The sequence below is a fragment of the Lissotriton vulgaris genome, chromosome 3_2, assembly GCF_964263255.1.
Source record: "Lissotriton vulgaris chromosome 3_2, aLisVul1.2, whole genome shotgun sequence".
In the NCBI taxonomy this organism is placed as follows: domain Eukaryota; kingdom Metazoa; phylum Chordata; class Amphibia; order Caudata; family Salamandridae; genus Lissotriton; species Lissotriton vulgaris.
Window position 1 is genome coordinate 296286023 of NC_141690.1, and position 16565 is coordinate 296302587.

Below are 16565 nucleotides of genomic sequence, written 5' to 3' on the forward strand. Positions count from 1 at the left end.
AAAACCTTAGAAAGTCACTGAAAAAACCATAGGTTTCAGGAGCGTTATAGTTAGTTGGACATTTCACTCGTACAAAACAAGTGAAATTCCCCAGTTATAGTTAGTTCAGCTAACTATAACTCACGGCCCGCAATGAATACGTCACATATTGCATTACTCATGACATGGTCAGTGACATAACTGATAACATCACTGATGACATCTCAAATGACATCACTGATGACATCATCCATGTGATAATGTCATGCATCTTCCCACACCCGAATATAACTTTTGATACACCCACTCTAAATTACAGACTGCCATTCTCAAAACCATAGACACTCCAACACCAATAACTACATACCCGCTCACCGATTCTTAGGTCTACACACACATCCAGTCACTCACCCGTACAGTCAGTCATACTTACGGTCACTCAGTACAGGACTATCATATGCACTCATACACCTATTTAGACACTCACACTCCGCCACTCATCCATAGAGGTACTCAGACACCTAGTCAGTCATGCAAATAATTAATCACGTACCCATTTACTCACCTATATATTTATACACACAGCAACTCACTTACTCATACACATACTGGCACATTATTATGCTCTTATGCTCTTATACAATCACTGATTCAAACAAACACTCATCCATACAGCAACTCTTACAATCACACACTCTCACTTATAGCCATTTAAATACTCTAACACACATATATACTGCCTTTCACATATGTAGTTAACCGCACATGCTGAGAAACAACAGAAGAAATATATTCAGGAGCACTCTCAGTCCTCCCAAGGTAAATCTAATCATAACAACAGAAGACTGTGCCTTTTATCCATACTAATATAATAAAGAGAGAGCCCAAGCCTTTAAGGCGGGTAATCTCAGGAACCACAGCACCAATCACAACACCCAATACAGCGTTGGAAAGGGCAGTTGCAGTAGAAGGATATAGGCTACGCAGACGCCCACCATATGCATTTAAAAGGTAAAAGAACCGTGCCAGTAAAGTAGTCCCTTGTGGGCGTGTCTGCATTGTGCTGTGGGCGTGTGCTGGGGGTGTGACAAATGCTGGGGGCGTGTGGTACATTCCGCTCTTCATGCCATGTCTCATATCGTGTGCTGTGGGTGTGTGCTGGAGGCGTGGGCGTGTGCGGGGCGCGGGATTACAGAAAAAAAGCAAGCGTTGTGCCCAATAGTTCATTGTTTTTTCTTCCCAGGTTCTGTACATTCCAGCTCCGGGTTTCCACCCTGCTCCCTTTAAATACCCCTGCACCCCATAATCATAACCCACCCGTACTCCATAAAATACCCCAACACCCTTAAACACTAACCCATCTTAAACCTATAAATATACCCTGTACCCCAAAACCCAAACCTATCCATAAACCCTAAAAATACCCCTGTACCCCAAAACCCAAACTTAGCCCTGAACCCTATAAATACCCCTGTACCTCAAAACACAAACCTACCCCTGAACCCTAAAAATACCCCTGCACCCCAAAACCCAAACCTAGCCCTGAACCCTAAAAATACCCCTGTACCCCAAAACCCAAACCTACCCCTGAACCCTAAAATAGCCCTGTACCCCAAAACCAAAACCTAGCCGTGAACCCTTAAAATACCCTCAGTCTGTTGAAAACATGTGCTCTTTGAGAAGTTAATCAGCACTCATAGTCTGTTGAAAACATGTGCTCTTTGAGTAGTTAATCAGCACTCAGTCTGTTGAAAACATGTGCTCTTTGAGCAGTTAATCAGCACTCATAGTTTGTTGAAAACATGTGCTCTTTGAGCAGCTAATCAGCACTCATAGTCTGTTGAAAACATGTGCTCTTTGAGTAGTTATTCAGCACTCAAAGTTTGTTGAAAACATGTGCTCTTTGAGTAATTAATCATCACTCATAGTCTGTTGAAAACATGTGCTCTTTGAGTAGTTAATCATCACTCATAGTCGGTTGAAAACATGTGCTCTTTGAGTAATTAATCATCACTCATAGTCTGTTGAAAACATGTGCTCTTTGAGTAGTTAATCAGCACTCATAGTCTGTTGAAAACATGTGCTCTTTGAGTAATTAATCATCACTCATTGTCTGTTGAAAACATGTGCTCTTTGAGTAATTAATCATCACTCATAGTCTGTTGAAAACATGTGCTCTTTGAGCAGTTAATCAGCACTCATAGTCTGTTGAAAACATGTGCTCTTTGAGCAGTTAATCAGCACTCATAGTCTGATGAAAACATGTGCTCTTTGAGCAGGTAATCAGCACTCATAGTCTGTTGAAAACATGTGCTCTTTGAGTAGTTAATCAGCACTCAGAGTTTGTTGAAAACATGTGCTCTTTGAGTAATTAATCATCACTCATAGTCGGTTGAAAACATGTGCTCTTTGAGTAATTAATCATCACTCATAGTCTGTTGAAAACATGTGCTCTTTGAGTAGTTAATCAGCACTCAGAGTTTGTTCAAAACATGTGCTCTTTGAGTAATTAATCATCACTCATAGTCGGTTGAAAACATGTGCTCTTTGAGTAATTAATCATCACTCATAGTCTGTTGAAAACATGTGCTCTTTGAGTAGTTAATCATCACTCATAGTCTGATGAAAGCATTTCCTCTTTGAGCTTTTAATCGGCACTCATAGTCTGTTGAAAACATGTGCTCTTTGAGCAGTTAATCAGCACTCATAGTCTGTTGAAAACATGTGCTCTTTGAGTAGTTAATCAGCACTCAGAGTTTGTTGAAAACATGTGCTCTTTGAGTAATTAATCATCACTCATAGTCTGTTGAAAACATGTGCTCTTTGAGTAGTTAATCATCACTCATAGTCGGTTGAAAACATGTGTTCTTTGAGCAATTAATCATCACTCATAGTCTGTTGAAAACATGTGCTCTTTGAGTAGTTAATCATCACTCATAGTCGGTTGAAAACATGTGCTCTTTGAGTAGTTAATCATCACTCATAGTCGGTTGAAAACATGTGCTCTTTGAGTAATTAATCATCACTCATAGTCTGTTGAAAACATGTGCTCTTTGAGTAATTAATCATCACTCATAGTCTGTTGAAAACATGTGCTCTTTGAGCAGTTAATCAGCACTCATAGTCGGTTGAAAACATGTGCTCTTTGAGCAAATATTCATCACTCATAGTCTGTTGAAAACATGTGCTCTTTGAGTAGTTAATGATCACTCATAGTCGGTTGAAAGCATATGCTCTTTGAGCAGTTAATCGGCACTCATAGTTTGTTGAAAACATGTGCTCTTTGAGTAGTTAATCAGCACTCATAGTCTGTTGAAAACATGTGCTCTTTTAGTAATTAATCATTACTCACAGGCTGTTGAAAACATGTGCTCTTTGAGTAGTTAATCAGGACTCATAGTCTGTTGAAAACATGTGCTCTTGAGTAGTTATTCGGCACTCATAGTCTAATGAAACTCCTGTTTGCTGCTTAATTTTGGAGAAACCCTTGCCTTGCCACCAGGACATAGTGCAGCTTCACCCTTTAAACCATCTGTGTGACACCAGAGCTGCCCGACTGCCTCCCGCCACCTCTCTAGTGCTTGTCATCTGCCTAGTGTGGCCGCCGAGCGGAGTGCGGGCTGGGACTACATTTCCCATCACCCCATGCGCTCCGCGCTTCAACAAACCGCGCCAGGAGGCGCATAAAAAGAGCGTAAGCCCCTGGCGAGTGGGGAACTCCTGTTTGCTGCTTAATTTTGGAGAAACCCTTGCCTTGCCACCAGGACATAGTGCAGCTTCGCCCATTATACCATCTGTGTGACACCGGAGCTGCCCGCCTGCCTCCCGCCGCCTCTCTAGTGCTTGTCATCTGCCTAGTGTGGCCGCCGAGCGGAGTGCAGGCTGGGACCACATTTCCCATCACCCCATGCGCTCCGCGCTTCAACAAACCGCGCCAGGAGGTGCATAGAAAGAGCGTAAGCCCGCCTCGCGGGACGCGAGCGAAGCCCGGGCCAAGGGCGGGCCCGTCAAAGACCGGCTAAGACTGGACTGTGCCACCTCTCTAATGTTTCAACTTATATCTATTGACTGCGACTTCATTTCTGTTTGTTTGCACTACCCATTGCTTTCTGGAGCAAAAACTGTTTGTTCGCTTTTTTAATAACCGGCCTACTGTGTATTGTGAAATATGTCAACTAGAGGTAGCAAGAGCAAAACGGCACAAAGTTTGGCTCAGATTACTGGCCCGATCGACCAATTCATTATCAGGGCTAATGAAGCAATAGACCAGGGTATAATACTTCTGTACCGACGAGTATCGCAAGACCTAGCTCAAGCAAAACGGTCCTCGTTAGGTCCCTTGGCGCTAGCGCAAACTCCTATTCATCAGTGGGAGAAGGTTGCTGTATTGGAAACACGCGTAGACATCCAGGGTATGCCCAACTTGGTGGATTTGTCAGCGTCCATATCGCTGCTGGACTCGCAATTGAGTCGGGCTCTTGAAACAACGCCCGACATCTTTGCTAGCCCAGCTAAGGCGGATCCTATACAGGTTCAACCAAGGGGGAAAAGGGAAGGTGCAATCCCGAAGCGGAGGAGATCAAGTAAAGAAACAACTAAAAAAAACGCATAAAAATACAGCTAAGACATTGTCTCACACTCACACTCAGGGGGTGGGAAGAATAACACCAGATTTAAGGGAGCAGACTAACCCTCCGAATGAACGGATCATTGAAAATGATACAACTATTCCCCTCTTAAGTATTGTGGACCCTAATGCTACTGACAACTACACTGAGGCTGATAACACTGTGGTGATACGGATGGCGGATGCAAAGTATGTGAGGTGAACAACCAATTATTGGCCAGGATAGAAGAAATAATTAAGATCCAACTACAGCCAATTCAAGTGACTCTCACCACTATCGAGAAACAACTAGCAGCAATGACCCTAACCATGAAGAACCCGAACAACCAGAAGGGTTTAGGGACGGCTATTGCAGGGGCACAAAAAATAAGACTGCCAATACCACGTCAGGGCAATGCACCAAAAGTATTCTTGTCGGACTTACAGCTTCAAAAGTAAAGCCTCCTCAAGACTCGCCTAAAAAGGTCCCTGAATCACAAAAAAATCAAGCCCCAATAAACAACCCTACTAAAGATCTTCCCAAAAATGCTGTCTTAAGTAACCATCCTTCGAGACATAACCACATGGGAGAACGGGCTAAGGGAGGGGAGAGCCAGCCCACAAACCCTCCAATAAATCTTCCGCCCGAAGCGAGTCCATTTGTAGTTATTATGACGGGGGTTCCTGAGCTGAGTCATAACACAGAGGAACCCAGTTGGTCCCTAAAAAAAAAGGTTCGCCATTGGCTGAATATCAATAGACCACTGCCAAAAAATTGTGTCAGCAGGATTATCACTGTGCATAGGGTTCCCTGGATTGGCCACGAACTGAAAAGAACTTTGGGTGACTGTATTATAGTCAACTTCGAGGATCCCCGTGTGGTGGATCATATCTGCTCATGGGGCTCCTTGGAAAAAAAGGATGGATTAAGTACCAAACACCTATCTTTCTTCTACCAACCACCGGATTGGTCCTGGAATCAAGCAGGTAACTGGGATAGGGGTTGGAACCAAGAAGGCAATAGGTATGGGAGAAGTGAATGGGCAGACTGGTCAGGCAATGACAGGAGCGATTTAGTGTTTAGGGAAGGTTGGGGTGGTATACCAACTTCTAATAGATACAACTGTTTAGAGATGGTTGATTGACCATCAGTATGTTCTGAGCAGGTTTGTATAGGTCCAAGGAATCATGATGACAAACCTGCTCAAACATCTGAAAGTTCTATAAAAGACCTATCTCCTGATACAACTTTTATACCAATTGACACACCAATTGACACACCAATTTTATCCAATAAGTCATTTACTAAACCAAACACATTAGCTGTACAAGAAGAAGAGCTAGTAGTATTCGAGAATACTTACAGAATTTTTAGTACTGAACAAGAGAGCCTATACAGTTTGGGATCCCCCTCCAAAGCAGTAAATAAAGCAAAAACAAGAGATCCCACCACGAGAGTGACACAAGATAACTTGCAGACTCAACACATGCCTTCTTTTTCCAAAACACCTGACTCACAATTAAGGATAATGTTTTGGAATATAGCGGGTCTAGCCCCAAAACATACTGATAATAGTTTTTTGAATCTGGTAAATTTGAGCAATATAATCTGCTTTCAAGAAACGTGGCTTAACGCTCCGATCCACCTATTGGGCTATAAGACATATTTTTCAGCAGCAAAAAGATCGACCGCTGGTAGAAGTAAGGATGATCTAATTACATATGTCTCAAATATCCTGACCTGCGAGGAAATTACTCCTCTAAAGCTAGAGCAAAACTACCAATTAATAATTCTGCGAAGAAATAGACAAGTTGTTTATATTCTCGTAAACTTTTATAATAACTTGAAATCAGGAGAAGTAACATTGTTGATAAATGAGATATCTCTCTTGCTGCAGGATCTACGAATAAAGTATATAAACGATTCCCCTACACTAGTTTGGGGTGGTGATTTTAACTTACATCTATGCAAAAAGAGTAACACCCTTAATTGTGGGATCTTTGACGATGAGGAAAATGGTTTAACACATTTCACACATACGGTAGAGGGGAATAAAATGAATGAGATAATGGTTGAAACAGATATGGGGTTTGCTAATGAACTAAAGACCCCCCAGTTATATTCTTTCCAACATTTAATGGAAGGGGTCTGAAAAGCCTAATAGACTATGTTTTAGTTTCGTCTAGTAAGGCCCTATACATCGATAACTTTGAGACTGTCAATAATGTGCTCAGTGATCATTTCCCCATAAGTGTTGTCTTACAGGAAGTCCAAAGTAGAGAAGAAATTTCTCAGTTAAATCTGTTAGATCAGCAGGAGCTAACATTAGACCAGTTAAATGGATTTACGGTAAAATGGGGGAAACTTGACCAGGAATCTGTAACTACTAAAATAGTTAGACAAAGCAAGCAAGCCATAGAAAAGTGCCTCGACCCTTTGGCCACCCCGAAACAAGTTTTGGCTAGCTACAATGGGATTGTCGAAAATATAAAGAAAGAACTAACCCGAAACTGTAAACAAAATAAGAAAGTTAAAATGGGTTGGTTTAGTTCAACATGTACAAAAGCGTACACGAAGCTAAAAAAGGCCCTAGCCAGAGAAAAGAGAGATAGGGAGGAGGTCAAAAGATTAAGAAAGGCTTATGCATTAGCCTTAAAAATTCGAAAAAAGGAGGTACAAGCTGATCTATGGAGCCAACTCCTGAAAAGTAGTACACTAAAGGATAGTGCAGCCTTCTGGCAAATAGTGAGGTCCCCTTTTTTACATGAGAAAGTAGACTCACCATCTTTAGATGTTGCAATTGATGCTAAAGAATGGGTGAAGTATTTTGCCCAAGTATTTAGCCAGGAGAAAGGGCATGGAATAGACCCCTTAGAACCTTTGATCCAAGTCCAATACCCACTAGGCCTGCAGTTTTCGCATAAAGAAGTAGTATTCGCAATAAAAACTTCTAAATCCGGAAAGGCTCCTGGACCGGATGGGGCCCCAGTGGACCTCTTCAAATATAATTCAGACCTATGGTCCCCGATACTTACCAACGTGTTAAATGCTGCTAAAGAGGTTGGCTTAATCGAATCTTGGTCAACCTCAACACTGGTTCCTATCTTCAAAAAGGAGACAGAAATAGTCCATCTTGTTACCGACCCATTTCACTCCTGGAATCACTCGGGAAGATGGCTGGACGCATTCTTCTCGACCGTCTCCATGAGTGGACTAACAATCAGAACGTAATCTCAGACTTACAATATGGGTTCAGGGAAGGATTAAGCATGGTGAACCAGGCCTTGAACCTGACATTGTTGGCAGGAAAGTACGTCCAGGCCAAGGGAGGCTCCCTTATCATGTTATATGTTGATTTGTCCGCAGAATTTGACTGTGTTATACATTCAAGGCTGTGGACAATCATCTTACAAATGGGAATAGACCCTTCAGTTGTCAACTTCCTGCGAGAATTATATACAGGAGCTACAGGAAGAGTAAGATTTTGGACCAAAGGCCAACTAACGGATAGTTTTGTGGTGGAGAAGGGGGTCAGACAAGGGTGTGTGCTGGCCCCCTTCCTATTTACCATGTATACCAACGGACTTGAGGTTGCCATGCTTGAGGGCAGTGAAGATCTTCCCGCATTTGGTCGTCAGCAGATACCAGCTTTATTATACGCTGACGACGCGGTCATTCTTGCCAGAACCCCATCCAGCTCCAACGGGTTCTGGACAAGTATTGTTTGTTTATGGCAAGTCTGAATCTTAAAGTAAATTCAAGAAAAACCTATGTGATGCATGCTGGCCCAAAACGTAAAAAAGTTAAGAATATTTATGTGAATAATGTTGCCCTTGATCGAACAACAACATACCCCAATTTAGGGATTTTAATTGACAGGGCATTTAAGTGGAGGGAAGCTATTAATTCAAGAAAACTAGTATTCCTAAGGGCCACAACTGCGTTAAAAGCATTTGCGCAGAAACTGGGAAAGAGACCACCAGCAGAAATGCTCAAGATATATAGCGCAGAATGTGTCAGTGCTGCAACCTATGGAGCAGGGGTTTGGGGATGTGTAAACGCTGACCAGCTCTAGAAAATTGAAAACTCATTCCAAAGATACTTGCTGGCAGTGCCAAACAGCACCACAACATATGGGTGTCATCTTGAATTGGGGTTGGATTATATATCAGACATCATAAAAATCCAACCAGTTATGCTGTGGCGCCTTATTTGGGATACGGAACAATGTCATTTGACAAGATCGATTGTGCAGGACTGTATGAAGCTCGAAAACCTGGGGAAGATTAAACGGTTGGCATATGTTAAGGCTTTTCTAAAAGATATAGGTCTTACAAGATTTTTTACCGGCCCAACAACAATATTGGACCTTTCAAGAAAAGAATTAAAAACAACCTGTTTGACACATCTGGGACAACTGCATCTATTAAATGAGATAGGGAAATCCTCTGTCCAACAAATCTTCTTACCGCAAACAGTTTTTACTATTCAGCCATACTTACAGTATAATATAAATCAGTATGGAAAACCTTTGTTGACCCGTTTTAGGTTTAATATGTTCCATCGCATGATTTCTTTTCCCTCCCAAAATGATTGGTCCTCAAATTTGTCGTCTTGTCCCTGTGATTCTATTTCCCCACAATCTACTATACATGTACTCTTTTTTTGCAAGTTTTATATAATACCACGCAGGCAATGGATAGTTCTGCTTCTGAAAGAACTGGGGATGCGCCAGTGTCGCCTAGCCTTTTTGGCGCTCCAGTACTTAGAAAATGAACTTATAGCGAAATCTATAGTCCACTTTCTTAAATTCTGTATCAGACATCGTACCAATCTTTGACAAATGTACAGCTTTTATGAACTGTGATGACTCTGATTAGGTTGGAGTAGTTGTAATACAACTAATAAGCGTAAGCGTAATTGACACTGTACTTCCTACGATGTTTTATAACCTACCCATTGTGGTACTGAAAATTCTGGACCCTGCTATTGTGTGGTACCGAAGCTCTGCACTCGTGTCATAAACATCATCGTACCATGACGATTTTGGTATTGGCAGACCGGTAATGATTGGGATACTATACATGAACATTTGCATCATGATCGAGTGACGAAATCACCCTGAAATCGTACTTTTCGTCTTGAACCCTCGGGTTCCATTTTGTGAGGTGCATCCATTTTGTGATTGCCCTTACATAGTCAATTGACTAAGGCCGAATTCGATCTGAAAGGACACGTACACCTTTGCTGACTCCTCTGTGACCTGGGCGAGCTGACTCCACTGCCTCAAGCCAAACCTGTTCGGACATTTCCTTTCCCAATGGCCGAACAAGATTAATATCAAGGCATAACATGTCATAAACCGTTCATCGCATACAAGCTATGTTTAATCTCACACACACCTGTCCCTGTTTCTTCTTTATGACCTGTTTGAAAAGGAGGAGGTGCCCGATTTTATTAGGGGTCTGTCGATATCTGATGAAAGTTCTGGGCCTTGCCGGGTAATCTATCACGAACTGGACAGACTGAAATGTGGGCTTGTCATTGTGACTCTGCTTTTCTTTGTAGTGAAAATATGTATATGGTCAAGCTGTAAAACAAGGAATTCTTGCCTGAAGCTCAATATTTTGTATAAAAAGAGAAGGCTGGTTCTGTAAGAACGAGCAGTCTCCTGAAAACATACATGCGCTTCATGCTGTTGTACTTCTAGGATACCTGTTACTGGTTGCAGCCAATAAATACGATTTTTTCCATCACCTAGAAGACTCTGTGTTTCTGTGGTCCAAAACAGGAAGGACTCAAGGTCTTTGGGTGTTTCCCCTGGCACCGCCGGGTCCATAAAAACCCGGTACCTCAGTTGGCACCCAATTTGGGGCGGTATCAACGGTATCGGTCCAAGCCAGAGGTTCGTGAGGAGCTTCGTGTGAAAATTCCAGAGGACGGCCAGCCACTTCGGCGACCCCTGTATGTCGATGTGGTTCCGAAGGTCTTTGCTGCGAGGTTCCCCGCGTCCCGACGGCTACGAAGGACTGCTGCCCTGACTATCGCCCTGTTTGGACCCTTGATGATTGGTAGAGCGAAACGATAGACGAGTCTTCTGGTGACGTCATCGATCATCGATACTTCAGTTAAGTATAAGTGGAGCGTCTCCCAGTCCTTAGTTTGGTTCTTAGTTTAGTATCCTTTGGGATACGCTTTGATTTGGAACTTGCAAGCGCCAAAGCCGAAGGACTCGTGTATTCATGAGACTATCGTATTCGATCATCCTTTGAAGTTTGAAGCTGGACTAGAGAGAGAAGATGCCTGGTCTTAGCCGACTTGGAAATTTGTTTTGTCTTGGTTGTAATAGGGACTCCCGATTGGAGGACTCGTGTCTTGTTCCTCCGATTGGAACTCCAACATTTGAGCTCTATGTGAAGCATGGCGTAGGCCCTATCACATATAATGAAGTATGGGTCCGATACACCAGAAAAGATGGTGTTCTAAAATGACCCCAATATGGTAGTTTTGACACAGAAATCTTAGATAATCTGGAGGTTAAACTTTTTAAGAAGAAAGCCAGGCCGGCCATGTTTGACTCCTTTCGCCTATGGCGCAAAGAAGCAAAACATAAAGAAATGAAATTAGCAAAGAAAAATAAACGAGGTATGTCAATGGTACAAGCTGCCGTTGCATTCAGGGATAATGAGGAAGAGCAAGAGAATGAACAAACGCTTAGAAGTAGGAAGTTAGCGGTAGACAAATGCTACCCAGTTTTGCCACGTAAAGAACAAGGATTAAAAGAGAAACTTGATAAGGATCATTTAATGTCTCATCTACTGAGTTCACCACCGCCTTATGCGCAGAGTGCTACAGCACCCCAACAACCTTCCATTGTTGGTCCACAGGTTCCACCACAATCACCAGCTCCTCTTCAGCTGGTTCCTACTCCTCCGGCGCAGCCCTCTCAAGGGCCTCCGCGTTTGCTACCTACTCCTTCTGTTTTTCCTACGACTTCTCCTACTGCTCCAACTGCTTATCCTAAAACTCCCTCTGCTACTGCCTCCACCTCTGCTTTACATCAGACTACCTTTTTGGGCGTTTCTACATTTTCGTCAGTTTCTCCTTCTGTTCGACAGAGAGTGGCAAACACTGTTACTGGCCTTTTCTCACCTTTCTTTGGGTCGCCTAATACGACCCCTAACACAGAACGAAGACAGTTGCGGAGTCAACTGCCTGACTATCAGGAGAGAGAATTATTGGATGAGTTAGCCCGTAAATGGGTTGTCGATACTGCAAGGCATGACGAAGAGTCTATCATAGAAGTCTTCCGTCAATGGGAAGCATCGAAACAGAGATATGTTTTTGAACAAATGTGTGTACTTCTCAGCGAAGATCTGAAGGGAAATGATCCGGAACACGATCTGTCTGAGTTGTACCGTGTGCGGTTCAAGTTCGCGGAGGGCATGATTGTGGGCACCGATGTTGAACAAGCGGTTGCAACATTATTATCCTATAGGAGTAGAGGGGGCACTTCCCGATCACTATCTGAATGTGATGCACCAGGTAGGAAAAAGGCGCGACAGTATCCCATGAGAGAGGTTCCCCCAGTTTGGAGGTAAGGCAACGCAAATGCTGTTCCAGCCATTCCGCCGCATTTTCAGCGTGTGTGGGTACATGTTCCTTGGAAGAGATCTGAAGTTTTGGCTCTTAAACAGACATTGCCTGATCCCCGTAAAAATCCTGCAGGGTATTATAAGGAATTATCACAGACTGCAGCTCCTGCATCATGAAATTAGCCGATATAGACATGTTGTTTGGAAATGTTGTTCCACAGCCTTTATGGGGAAAGATTCGTCATACAGATCATGATCAAGAGTTAGGTGACACATGGGTTAATATTGATACTGCTGATGCTAGACAAGTTGGTGGCACTAAACCTGAGCCTTTAGTAGCAGAAATTCCTGGCAGGATTATTGCGTATATGAAGACTTTAATGCCCGAATTGCGTGTGAATTGGGACAAGTTGTCTGCATGCAAGCAGAAGAAAGATGAGAATGTGTCCGACTTTTTCACGCGGTTCGAGGAGACTTTCGTCGATCATAGTGGTCAGGATATGGCTACGGAGGGTGGCCAGAGATTGTTTGTTGACAAATTTGTACATAATTTGCTTCCTGAATTATGTAATAAGTTGAAGGATTCTGAGAGTGCTTGGGCTGTTTCCACGTCAGCACAGATTTTAGCTACGGCCCAGTACTACGAAAATAGGCGCAAAGATGAGCTAGAGAAAGCGGATAAAAAGACTAAGGAATTGAAAACTAAAGTCCGTCTGCAGCAAGCTTATCCACCTCGTAATAATGGTCAGCGCGACTATCAGCAACCTCAGCAGTATTCGAGAAACTTGCAAAGAAACGAGTCTTCTCAACCACGTTTACAGTATGGACCGAATCAGTGGGCGTATTGTAAGGAAGAGGGTCATTTCAAGAGTAGTTGTCCGGTTTTGTTACAGCGCATGAATGGTGCATCTGGTGCGAGAGGTCGAGGCGTTCAACAAGCTCCTAGAGGTAGGAGCCATGGAAATTTCCCCCAGAACGCTCGTTCCTTCCCGCCTCAGAATTCCATGAATAATTTTGACCAGCAGAATAACGCGTTTGTTTTCTAGGACAGCTCAGTACTATGCTGATGACTACTATGCGGAAAACGAGAATATGGAGGGTAATGATTGCTAGGACAGCCATGGACAAACAGAGGGAGTTGTTTCAGTTCCAGTAGATCAGAATGGACCTTATGTTGAGGTGATTACATCAGGTGTGTCAGAGCCTTTTCTGTTCGATACTGGTGCTACAAAGAGTTCTATTATGCACTCAAAACTCCCTGGCGCACCTTTGTCTGGCGAAATGAACGTTTCAGTAGGTTTTTCTGGCGCCCCGGTTAGGAATCCGATCTCTAGTCCTATGTCCCTTTCTGTTGGGCCATGTGAATTAGAAGCACCCCTCATTCTTACAACAGGTTGTGGTAAAACCTCTTAGGATTGGATCTGTTGAAAAGATTATATGCGACTTTGTACTGTTCTCCTTCGGGAGTACAACTTACACTGGGTAAGAAAGTGGTTTCTCCAATGTACCTGTCAAGGGAAAAGTTTCCAACAGAATTGTCTTCTCTTCCAGATATACTTTGGGCTACTGGCTCTAATGATGTGGGTCTCTTGGAAATAGCGCCATATGTCATAACATTGAAAACTAATGTTAGAATGCCACGCATTCCCCAATACAAGATCTCTAGTGAAGGTGAAAAGGCTTTGTTAGCAATCATTTATGATCTCATTGAAAAAGATGTCATTGAAGAGACAACAGGCAACATTTGTAATAGTCCTGTTCTGCCGGTTCTGAAGCGTACTGATCCTTCCCAGCCACCTGTGTACAGATTTGTGATTGATCTTAGAGAGGTCAATAAGATCGTTGTGCCACAATTTCCAGTCGTTCCTGATATCACTGCCCTATTGACTATGATTCCAGCTTCAGCCACTTGGTTCTCAGTGATTGACTTGAAGAATGCTTTCTTCAGCATCCCGATTGCCGAGGAGAGCAGAGATATTTTAGGCTTCAATTTAGGAGGCCGAAGTTTCCGCTTCAAACGCGCTCCTCAGGGCTACTGTGAAAGTCCATCAATATTCAGTCAGGCTTTAAAATCACAGCTTGATACGATTGTTTTTCCTGATGGCGCTACCCTTATTCAGTACGTTGATGATTCGCTGGTCGCTGCAGATACTGAGGAGATTTGTAAAGAAGCTACTTTGTCATTGTTGCGTCATTTATGTGATCTGCACCACAAAGTCTCTCTTTCAAAGTTGCAATATTGTCGACAAGAAGTGACCTACCTAGGTCACCTCTTATCGAAGGAGGGAAGGAAACTGAGCCCAGAAAGAATTCAGGCAATTGCAAAATTGAGTGTCCCAAGGACACAGAGAGAAGTGCGTGCTTTCTTGGGCATTACATCATATTGCAGGCAATGGATACCGATTTTTTCCTTATTGGCCAAACCTTTGGTAGCATTACCTCGTAAAGATACACCAAAACCCATTCCGTGGTCTGAAGAGTGTCAGAAAAGCTTTTACGAATTGTGTGATGCATTGTGTTCGGCTCCTGTGTTGGGTACCCCCACTACAGTAAGCCTTTTACATTGTATGTCCATGAGAAAGAAGGTTGTGCATTATCAGTTCTGACACAATCTTTTGGGGGCAAACAGCGTCCATGCGCATACTTTTCGGCGACTCTGGATCCGGTAGCTAAGGCGTTGCCAAGTTGCTTGAGAGCCACTGCGGCAGCAGCTGTCTGTATTCGACAGTCTGCTGGGTTGGTAATGAATAATATGTTAATTGTCATGGTCCCACATGCAGTAGACATTTTGCTAAACAGAACAAGGACACAGCACTTAACTAGTGCTCGATTGTCAAGTTATGAGCTGACACTGTTAGCAAGTCATGTACATATAAAGAGGTGCGACACACTAAACCCAGCCATGTTATTGCCCATTCCAGTAGAGACAGATGAAGTCGAGGAACATGACTGCTGTTTTAGGACAGAAGAAGAGACAAGAGGGAGAATAGATTTACAGGACACTCCTCTTTCTGAATGTAATGATGCTTTATGGGTTGATGGTTCATGTTTCAAGTTGCCAAATGGTGATACGACCGCAGCATATGCTGTAACGACGTTGCATACGATTGTTGAAGCTGCACGTATCCCCCACAATTCCGCGCAAGCAGCAGCGTTGATTGCACTTACAAGAGCATGTGTTTTGGCAAAAGGGAAACGAGTGAATGTGTATACGGACAGCCAATACGCCTTTGGCGTGGCTCACAGTTTTGGACGATTGTGGCGTGAACGTGGGTTCCTGACTTAGCATGGTGCTAAGATCCAGCATGGTCAGTTAGTAAATGAGCTTCTCGAGTCACTGACCTTGCCATTACAAGTTGGGATTGTGAAATGCAGTGCACACAAAAAGGTGACGGATGATGTTGGTCGTGGAAACGCATTTGCGGATGAAGTCGCGAAAGAAACTGCAAGGAATGTAATGAGTCGAATGTATGTTGCAGACCCTGCGAGATGTATTGGTGATGTTGGTATGTGTGAAGATATGATGGAGAGTGTGAAGTCTATCCAAGCTGAAGCCACAGAGAAAGAGTTGAATGAATGGAGAGAAAGTAAGGGTAAATTGGATGCGAATGGTTGTTGGGTCGAATTGTCAGAACATCAGAGATGGTTGTTACCCGATGCGTATGTGCTTGCAGTGGTGACAATGGCCCATGGAATGGCTCACATCAGTGTGAAAGGGATCTGTAAGTTGCTAGCCCCAGTATGGCAAAATGGTGGGATCCCTAAGTGTGCAGAGAATGTGGTCAAGAATTGTATGGTGTGTCTGAAATACAACCCTGGTAGGGGAACCCCAACTCCAGCTGGTCATTTTGCGCCTCCAACGTATCCGTTCGAGGTTTTGCAGCTAGATTTCATCCACATGGAAAGGTGCAACAATCTGAAATACGTACTCGTTGTTGTTTGTGCCTTTTCCAGGTGGGTGGAAGCATATCCCCTTAAGGACAGCACTGCCTTATCCACAGCTAAAGCCCTTGTCAAGGAATTCTTTCCGAGGTTCGGAATGCATAGAGTGGTTTGGAGTGATAATTGGAGTGAATTTGTGGGTCGAGTGATGAAGAAAGTGTGTGAGGGGCTAGGCATACAACAGAAGTTCCACGCTGCAAATCACCCCCAATCAGCTGGACTAGTAGAGTGCTATAATGGCACGTTATAACTGAAACTGGCCAAGATTCAAGCAAGCACAGGTCTTATATGGCCTGACGCCCTGCCCTTGGCACTCCTACCCACAAGAATGACTGTTCACTGTAGAGTGGGACTTAGTCCACAGGAAATTGTGTTCGGCCGCCCGGCCAAGATATGGGGAGTGCCAAGGCTGAAAAAGAGCATCCTGTACTCCTTGACTATC

At 43.4% G+C, this 16565-nt stretch overlaps 1 protein-coding gene across 1 annotated transcript in view; it reads right to left on the minus strand.

The window, feature by feature from the left end:
- LOC147725745 (vomeronasal type-2 receptor 26-like) overlaps positions 1–16565 on the minus strand; it is a 210817-nt gene that overhangs the window by 125810 nt on the left and 68442 nt on the right. The gene's annotated exons all lie outside the window — the stretch shown is intronic.